The following is a 9,864-nucleotide window of genomic DNA, read 5'->3' as shown; positions in this document are numbered from 1 at the left end:
TGTGTGTGTGTGTGTGTGTATATATATATATATATATATATATATATATATATATATATATATATATATATTGTTTTAATTAAGTTGCATATATAAAACATTGCTGATATGTGCACTCTAAAAAATATTTTAAATATAACCCAGCGCTGGGTTAAAAAGGGACAAACCCAGCTATTGGGTTGTTTTGACCCAGGTATTGGGTTGTTTTGACCCAGCGGTTGGGTTCAAAACAACCCAACCGCTGGGTCAAGACAACCCAATAGCTGGGTCAAAACAACCCAATAGCTGGGTTTGTCCCTTTTAACCCCATTTAACCCATAATTTTTTAGAGTGTGGTTGCTACATAAAATCATCATGGATATTGTTAACATATGTACATATAAAAATAGAGAATAAGATTAGAAACTTACATCTTCATCTACCCAGAGAATACGTGAAAATTATATATGGCCTTATAGGTAACAATTGGCAATATCACTCTTGATACAGGACAATATACAGTATGTCAAATATTACATTTCCATATGGGTTAGGCCAACAACATGTTACTTGTTTACGTTTTCTCACTTGAATGTTCTAATTCTTGCTGATTCTAGAGATTCCATCAATCATTTGTTGCATCAATCATTGTAAGCCAATAAGTGCTTAAGTTAGACATAAATGAAGGCTGGTACATGCCATCTCGATGTGTGTCACTGTTGAGTAACCACCCTTTTTGAGGTCAGATGTTGCCATCTGAGCAGTCATTGACTTGCATTGTGTTGTTACTGGGGAATTTTAGGTAGATTTACATATATAAAAATAATATAATTGAAAAGTACCTGTGTGTACAGTTTGAGCAAAAATGTGGCAGTAAAGCACTAACAACTTTTATTTATTATGCATTGTTACAGGGGAAGAGCCTTTTACCATAGTACATCATTTGTAAACAAGTACATTGCGTTGTTACACTTCTGCAAAAACAAAATGTAAAGTTTTAACAGGTGCTTTATTATGATGTGCACTCAATTTGCCACAAATGAGTGTGTTCATCAAATAGAGAAATTCCACAATGGAAAATGAACACTGGAACTGACAAAAGGAATAACACGGTAACATCTGGATCCAACCCTAGCAAAGATCTGAGATGACCGAACACCTGAGAGAGATGATGCCAACACCTCAGAGGACCTCGGATGATGCCAGCCCTCAAACAACATACAAAACTACCAAATCTTGCTATAAGTTTAATCGCAACATATTTAATAATTGCAGTTAATAGTGTTCACTGGCTGTTTGATTACATGTCATTAACTAACTGCATGAATTTTACTGTACATTTCTGCCATATATGGACATCAACTTGACAGTCACCACTGATTAGCTACTACTAAATATAATGTAGAAACTTTATACTTTAAACTTCTGTAAAGCTGCTTTGCAATGTTTTTTTATTGTGAAAAGCGCTAAACAAAAAAACAAAAACAAAAAACACTGGAGCATGCAAAAAGAGACTATGTAGGACAAACACAGAGGAGATTGAGGTAAGTAGTCAAACTAAACACTACACACTATACATGTATAGAGTCTGTTTGTCCTTATATGAGGCCAGACAAAGACTGATGGAGGAAGTGCGTGTTTTAAACAGTCCTTCAAAAGCAACAGGTATTCAGAACACAGAAGAACTGGAACAAGGAAGGTGTTTTTGAGGAAGAGACTGGTGTGGGTGTGACACTTTTTCAACCATTTTACCTGATTTGCTAAAATTGAGTTGGTGGTTCCTACACATCTGTCCAGCATCCCTGCAAGCTACATAGGACAAGGATTTGGAAAATTGATGGACGATTACTTTTTGCAGGGCTTTTTGTGTATTCTATCAATTAGCATTTGTGTATACCCTCTGTATACCCTGTTTTGCTGCTTCAGAAGTCTGCAGTCTTCAGTCCTTTCAGTCCCCAGTGTTTATCCTATTCTTTAACTGAATTTGTTGGGGCTAAACTGTGCAGGTCTGTTTACCTCCAAGAACATCTGTCTGTGATTTTTGTTCACTCAATTTGTGTGTGTGTGTGTGTGTGTGTGTGTATGTGTGTGTGTGTGTGTGTACCTGTTTTTCTATTCTGGTGGGGACTTAAACCTAAATACACACAGACTCATGGGGTGGGGACCTAAATTGAGGTCCCCACGGGTAAACAAGCTAATAAATCACACAGAATTAAGTTTTTTGAAAATCTAAAAATGCATAAAGTTTCCTGTGAGGGGTAGGTTTAGGTGTAGGGTTGGTGTAGGGCAATATAATATACGATCTGTACAGCATAAAAACCATTACACCTATGGAGAGTCCCCACAAGGATAGCAAACCAGACGTGTGTGTGTGTGTGTGTGTGTGTGTGTGCGTGCGTGCGTGCGTGCGTGCGTGCGTGCGTGCGTGCGTGCGTGCGTGCGTGCGTGCGTGCGTGCGTGCGTGCGTGCGTGCGTGCGTGCGTGCGTGCGTGCGTGTGTGTGTGCATGTGTGTAAAGTGTAACTTCACAGTTTCCACAGTCAAGTTTGACGGGACTGATCATTTTAGATATTTTTTTTATTATTATCCTTATTATTAATATTGTAAGTTCTATTTTATATATATATTTACAAAATAATGCATTTTTGTAATTTGACTCAGATCTCACACTGATAGAGGAAACTTGTGTGAACTTTTTCAGTATAATTGTCACCTGTAATCTAGTTAATATTTCCCTGGTGAAATTAGGACGCTGCGCTCTGTACAACCCTTAAATTTTAACTGCAGGTTAGAATTTTAAAAAGTTTTAGGAACATATTGTCAATATCACTCCATCTATCTGAACATTTGTTCAGACTCAAAATAAGATCTCAGAAATCATTATCTACTAGTATGACCAGTGGTAGAAATTGCTGAAACTCATTGCCGGTAGCCTAATTTGGGAAATTTTTTTTGTTTGTTTTTTTTGTTTTTTTTGCAGATGCGCGCATCTATATCAAGTATTTCTGGATTCCTTTGTGCATTTGTAGATCTATTGCTTGCATGTGCGGAAGGTTATGATACCATTTAAAAATTACGTAAAAATTAAAAATGAAAGTTGACATTGCTCAGCCAACTACAGATCTCACTATGTTTATGTGCTGACTTCACATTGCTATTTAAACCTTGTATAATATCCCTTTAACTTTCATCCCTAAAAGGAGCTAATGGTTGAGCTGTTGAGCTGTCAGTCCATGGTAAATCTTAAATTCAGATAACTATTTTATGAGTTATTTTCCAATAATAAACATTCCTTTAACTTTATTAGTAGGTATTAGATACATTTCATAACCTTAAGGGGCCACAAAGATAAAAAAAAAATGTATTTAAACATCTGTATAATATATAGCCGTATGCTGTGTGCTATATGATATGTCCTTTACAGACATATCAACCGTACAATCACAAATTACAACCGTACAATTAAAATTTATTTTACCCTCTACCCTATTTACAACAAAGTTATGGTTTCATCCCTACTTACTTGACTGCTTGTTTGACTCTATAATCTGATGACTGACCAGCACCGTTTTCCCTTCTGTGTGACTGACTGAAGTTTGTAAACTGCTGCTGTCACTTGAAAACTTGAAATTCCCAAACCCCCCATGGCAACAGCAGACACAGAGTTGGGGCAGTACAGCTGTGGAAAGATTGCTCTCTCATCTCTTCCTTTTGACCGATTTATTCCATATCAAAGTTAGCTCAACCAGATGGTAGAGATGTCAGTTAAAGGAATACTGTAGTTCCAAAAATGTCACCAGTCAACAAATTTACTTTCTCAAGCTGATTGTTACTTGGTGAGTGTTAATTTTTTTACCCTAAGGATGTTTACTGTCTTTTAGATTGGGCTAATGACAAAAATGCCCTAACCACAATTTATCTCATTTACTTTTAGCAAACATAGTTTCAGTAAAAATTAGGGGTGGCACGATACCATTATTTCAGAATCGATCCTGATCCGATACAAAAAGTTCTGAGTATTGGAGTACCGATTCGATACCAGCACAGTTGTTTTTTTGTTTTTTTTCTATTCCTCAGTGTGTGTTGACCTGATCATCACTCTTTTGTGTATTACACACAATCTACTAAATATAGACAACTTCATTATAAAGAAAAATAACAAATTAAAAAATATATAATCATAATCTATGAGAAAAATACTATTATAAACTAGGTTAGCGGATAATTCAGCAGCAAAAGTTACTCTACAAAAATTATGAGTTCACAATCATTTTATAAAATCTAAACATTTAGAGAAAAAACATTATTTAGTGGGGGGAAAAATAAAAGTAAATAGGAGTAATCCTATTGAATGATGCGCTTGAAGCAACACGGAGTCATAGTGCGCAGGCTCAGCGCTCCACATAGAAAAGTTCAAAGCACAAAGGGAAGAGATACTGAGAAAAGAACAAGTTATTTTCACACATTTACGAACAGGACATTCAAATCTAAATCATACTTTACACATTATAGGGAAACATAACACGGGTCTATGTGATGTCTGTTTAATAGAGGAAACTGTAGAGCATGTAAGATATATGAAATAGAAAGGAGGATTCTTAAGGAAGAATTACAAGCAGTAGGATGCCATGAATTTACTATAACCAGTTTATTAAATGATGGTCCAAATTCAGGAAAACAAATACATGCAGTCATGAGATTTATTAAGAATAGTGGGTTATATAATTGGATATAGGAGGGTTTGTTCATTCTTTTCACACTCCATAACAGGTGGCGATATGCACCTGCAATAGGTAGACGTAAAGAAAATAAAACAAGGCATGTCATCATTCAATTTACTCAGAGAATACACTGAGATGCACTGTGGAGAATGACAAAGGACCACGTGATCTGCAAAGAGCTTCATATCAGCTTCATCAAAGCGAGACCCGAGCTGCACTGTGGCCAAAGATAAAAGAATCTAGAGATGCAGGAAAGCGTGCGTACTTCCGAGGAGGTGTGGGATATATAAACGGACAAAGAATCACTTAGGAGCACACAAGGTATATGAACAAATGCCTTAGTATTTAACGCTTGAAATGGCCTTTTGATTTATATGATTTGTTTGGATGGTATTTTTGCATTGAATGCAGTTTGAAGGGACAGTGCCTGTTTGGGCTTTTGTTTCTCAATTTTTCCAAATTATAATTGGTTGGACTTACTAATATTTGTTGGCAGTTGCCAATTTTGTTTATGAATAATTTAGTTTTTTCTTGTATTTCACTTAATGTTAGGGGCTTACGAGAGAACACTAAGAGAAATTCATTATTTCTGTTTTGCAAGGGCGAAAAAAGCACACTTTATTTTGTTGCAGGAAACACACTCCAAACAAGAGGATGAAAGATTTTGGGTAAATCAATGGGGAGACAAAATCCTTTTTGATCATGGGTCCACTAGATCAGCCGGTGTGGCTGTTTTGTTTTGTAATCCACCCAGTAAATTAGTGACATCTAGATTCAGCAATAATGGTCACTGGTTAATCTGTGTCTTGAATATGGATGAACATTATTTTATTATGGTCAATGTTTATGGTTTTAATAATGTACTACAAAACATTCAAGACAGTTGATTTCAGATGTTTCCAGTGTCATTGTAAACCTTAAACACATTTATCCGACTGCTAGTATAATTATGGGTGGTGATTTTAACATGGTCAGTGATGAATGCCTTGATAGATATCTCTCCAGATGTACCGATAGTTCTTTTTATAACCCTGTTTTAACTGATTTTTGTCACACTCACAATTTATTGGATCCTTGGCACTTTAAATATCCTAACGTGAAACGATATTCTTGGTTTAAACCAAATAATGTAGTAAAGTCTAGAATAGATTTTTGGTTAATTTCAGTTTCAATTATTCATTTTCAGTGATTGCTCTATGTCAGCAGCTCTTCTAACAGATCATTCTGTTATTAAATTGATTTTTAAACCTCCTGGTGTTAGCCGACAAAATAAAGGGTATTGGAAATTCAATTCAAATTGATTAAAATGCCAGTCATTTAATGACGGTATTAAGGCCATAGTCTCTAATGTGTATAGTGTCCTATATCTCCAAATGGGAATTTCTTAAATTTAAAATTAGGGAATATTCAATTCATTTTGGTAAAACACTAAATAGAAGTAACAGATTATCTGAATTTAATATTATTAAAGAAATAAATGTCTATTATAATAAAACATCACCTACTGATAATGAAAAACAGAAACTACAAAGTCTTCAAAACAAACTCGATGAAATCTATCTTTGTAAAGCAGAAGGGACTTTTATCAGGTCTAGAGCTAAATGGATTGAGGAGGGGGAAAGGAGTACTTCATATTTCTGTCGGTTAGAAAAAAGAAGGCAAGAGACTTTCAGTTAAAGCTTTATTGATCCAGGGCCAGGTAATTACTGATCAAGCTTCAATCACTAAGGACGTTGTTTCTTTTTACAGTAACCTATATTCCTCAACCTTTTCTCTAGACGATACAACATCCTTTTTTGACCTTATTAAAGATTTTATTCCCCATAGAGATGATGATTTTGTAGCACTGTGTGATGCAGATATTACATCTGATGAATTGGATAAAGCAGTAGGTAGCTTATCTTTAGACAAATCTCCAGGGTGTGACTGCAAACTTTTATAAACACTTTTGGAGCATACTAAAAGAACCTTTTATGCTTATGCTAAAAGAAGCAACAGAAAATATGACATTTCCGTCCACGTTTTGAAAAGATGATATCAAAAGATGTTTTGATATGGCCAAGTTGTTTGTATTAGGATTTTGATTGTTCAATAAATAAATAAAAAAGTGAAGCCAAAGCATCTCAGAAACCGCTGTGACACAATCGCACTTCAAATGTGCACTCTGGAGTCCATGCACTTCAGTTTGGGACACAGCTGGACAGAACTTCCAAATAGAAACAGAAAAAGAATTTGTCAGGATGGTTTTGCATTAATATTACTGCTGCACTGATGTGTATGTTGCATTTTACTTCTGAATATGTTCAAGGTTGTTACATTTAAAGTTGCCTACTAAATATACTGTTTGGTATCAATGCATCAATGCATCATGTTGTTTTTTGAACATTAAAGCATGTCAACATATTCTGTTACACCAAATACACAAAATAATGATCTTTAAAATAGCATCATATGACCCCTTTAAGTCTTTCCCCAGCAGGCTAATTTTCTCCAAAATAGTACTAAAACAAGAGAAAATGGATGCACTTATGAAAAATATAAAGACAGGTTTGCAATCTTAACATTAGAAAATATGACACAGGAGGACATGCATACAAAATACTGAAGTGCTATAGTTTGGTTAAAACATTTGTAGACATGACAGCACTACAAAAACCCAGCAAAAAGAAAGACTATTGCCTTATATAGTGGTTGTCTTATTGTTTGTGGGCTTTGGTTTTGTTAAAAAAAACCTGGCTTCAAGCTTCAATCACTAAGGACGTTGTTTCTTTTTACAGTAACCTATATTCCTCAACCTTTTCTCTAGACGATACAACATCCTTTTTTGACCTTATTAAAGATTTTATTCCCCATAGAGATGATGATTTTGTAGCACTGTGTGATGCAGATATTACATCTGATGAATTGGATAAAGCAGTAGGTAGCTTATCTTTAGACAAATCTCCAGGGTGTGACTGCAAACTTTTATAAACACTTTTGGAGCATACTAAAAGAACCTTTTATGCTTATGCTAAAAGAAGCAACAGAAAATATGACATTTCCGTCCACGTTTTGAAAAGATGATATCAAAAGATGTTTTGATATGGCCAAGTTGTTTGTATTAGGATTTTGATTGTTCAATAAATAAATAAAAAAGTGAAGCCAAAGCATCTCAGAAACCGCTGTGACACAATCGCACTTCAAATGTGCACTCTGGAGTCCATGCACTTCAGTTTGGGACACAGCTGGACAGAACTTCCAAATAGAAACAGAAAAAGAATTTGTCAGGATGGTTTTGCATTAATATTACTGCTGCACTGATGTGTATGTTGCATTTTACTTCTGAATATGTTCAAGGTTGTTACATTTAAAGTTGCCTACTAAATATACTGTTTGGTATCAATGCATCAATGCATCATGTTGTTTTTTGAACATTAAAGCATGTCAACATATTCTGTTACACCAAATACACAAAATAATGATCTTTAAAATAGCATCATATGACCCCTTTAAGTCTTTCCCCAGCAGGCTAATTTTCTCCAAAATAGTACTAAAACAAGAGAAAATGGATGCACTTATGAAAAATATAAAGACAGGTTTGCAATCTTAACATTAGAAAATATGACACAGGAGGACATGCATACAAAATACTGAAGTGCTATAGTTTGGTTAAAACATTTGTAGACATGACAGCACTACAAAAACCCAGCAAAAAGAAAGACTATTGCCTTATATAGTGGTTGTCTTATTGTTTGTGGGCTTTGGTTTTGTTAAAAAAAACCTGGCTTTTAACACTTGTTTCGCTAGGTATTTGAGTAAATGAAAACACAATAATTACATTTCAATGTGAATTCCCCCAGAGAACTCTCATCTTCCATGTTCTTTGAATATCAGAATCAGAATCAGAAAGAGCTTTATTGCCAAGTATGTTTGCACATACAAGGAATTTGTTATAGTGTCACAAGCTTCCAGTACATCGAAACAAAAAACAGGAAAAACTAACAAAAACAGTACAAACACTGGAGAGCCAAACACTGAGGCTGCCGTCTGTGGCAGCATCGCATATAAGTCCAATATATAAATTACATCGTCATCTGCGCGCAAGTGATTCTGGGATATGGTAGGGTGTGAAGTGTCCATCAGATGTACACTTCATTTTCCTGGGAAATGGAGGGTGCATTTGAAGTCGCTGTTGCGCCTCGGTGATGCAGTCGGCCTTGGAATGCAGTCTTCGGAGGGCGCATTCTGAATTGGGACGGCTTACGTTGTGACGCTGAGACGCAATCACACTTCAAATGCGCACTTCGGAGTCCATGCACTTCAGTTTGGGACACAGCTGCAGTTTGGATGACTGACAGCCGCAGCGGAGAGAAGAGTTTACGTCAACTTGAATTTAATGACTTAAATATTCGTACCTCACATTAAACTATGGCCTCAAAACACTTGATTCTTAAAATATAGTGCACAGAAACTTTATGGTGCTTTATAATGTTTTTGTGCCTTTTGTGGGGCTTAATAATAACACAGAATAGTATACGCACTATATCGGATCAGCAGAAAATGCCAGTATTGGAGCGATACCGATACTGAATATCGGATCGGCGCACCCCTAGTAAAAATACTGCAGCCACCACAGTTATCATTGCCACTTTGATCCAGCCATAGGAGACAAAGGCATTCATCTAGACCAGAAATATTCTTGACAATATTCTCCAATTAAAAACCAAAGGCTTCTTTCTTAATGCATGTTGTTAACTGGATCACCAATGCCTGTTTAATATTAGTCCCTCATTTCCCATTGTTCATCCGGGAAAAAAAATCTTAAAGGTCCTGCACATTGTTTGGTTTTCCAGCATCTTCTTAGTATTTGGAACCTTTTATGATTATGAGATCCATCTTTTCTCATAATTTCCATACACTGTGCTGCATCAGAAGTTGCAGTGGCCACTAAGGCTATGTGGAAGCTATCATGCATAGAGGTGGACTCATGTCAACTGTAACAAAAGGTGCAAACATTCACTAATGCTCAAAAAGGCTTTAACTTTTCAGGATTAAACTTTTCAATAGGGTTCAAATAAGCAGAAGCCAAATTGGAAGCATATTTTTTAGCATGCTGTTGGAAAAGTATAACAATTAAACATGAGAAAATCCCAGAAACTCTTAAACTTGTTTGATACATTTGAATT

Source organism: Sinocyclocheilus grahami, unplaced genomic scaffold (genome assembly GCF_001515645.1).
Source record: "Sinocyclocheilus grahami isolate Dianchi unplaced genomic scaffold, SAMN03320097.WGS_v1.1 scaffold1802.1, whole genome shotgun sequence".
NCBI classification, from domain to species: Eukaryota; Metazoa; Chordata; class Actinopteri; order Cypriniformes; family Cyprinidae; genus Sinocyclocheilus; species Sinocyclocheilus grahami.
The sequence above is the reverse complement of the archived record's forward strand: the minus strand, read 5'-3'. Positions refer to the sequence as shown.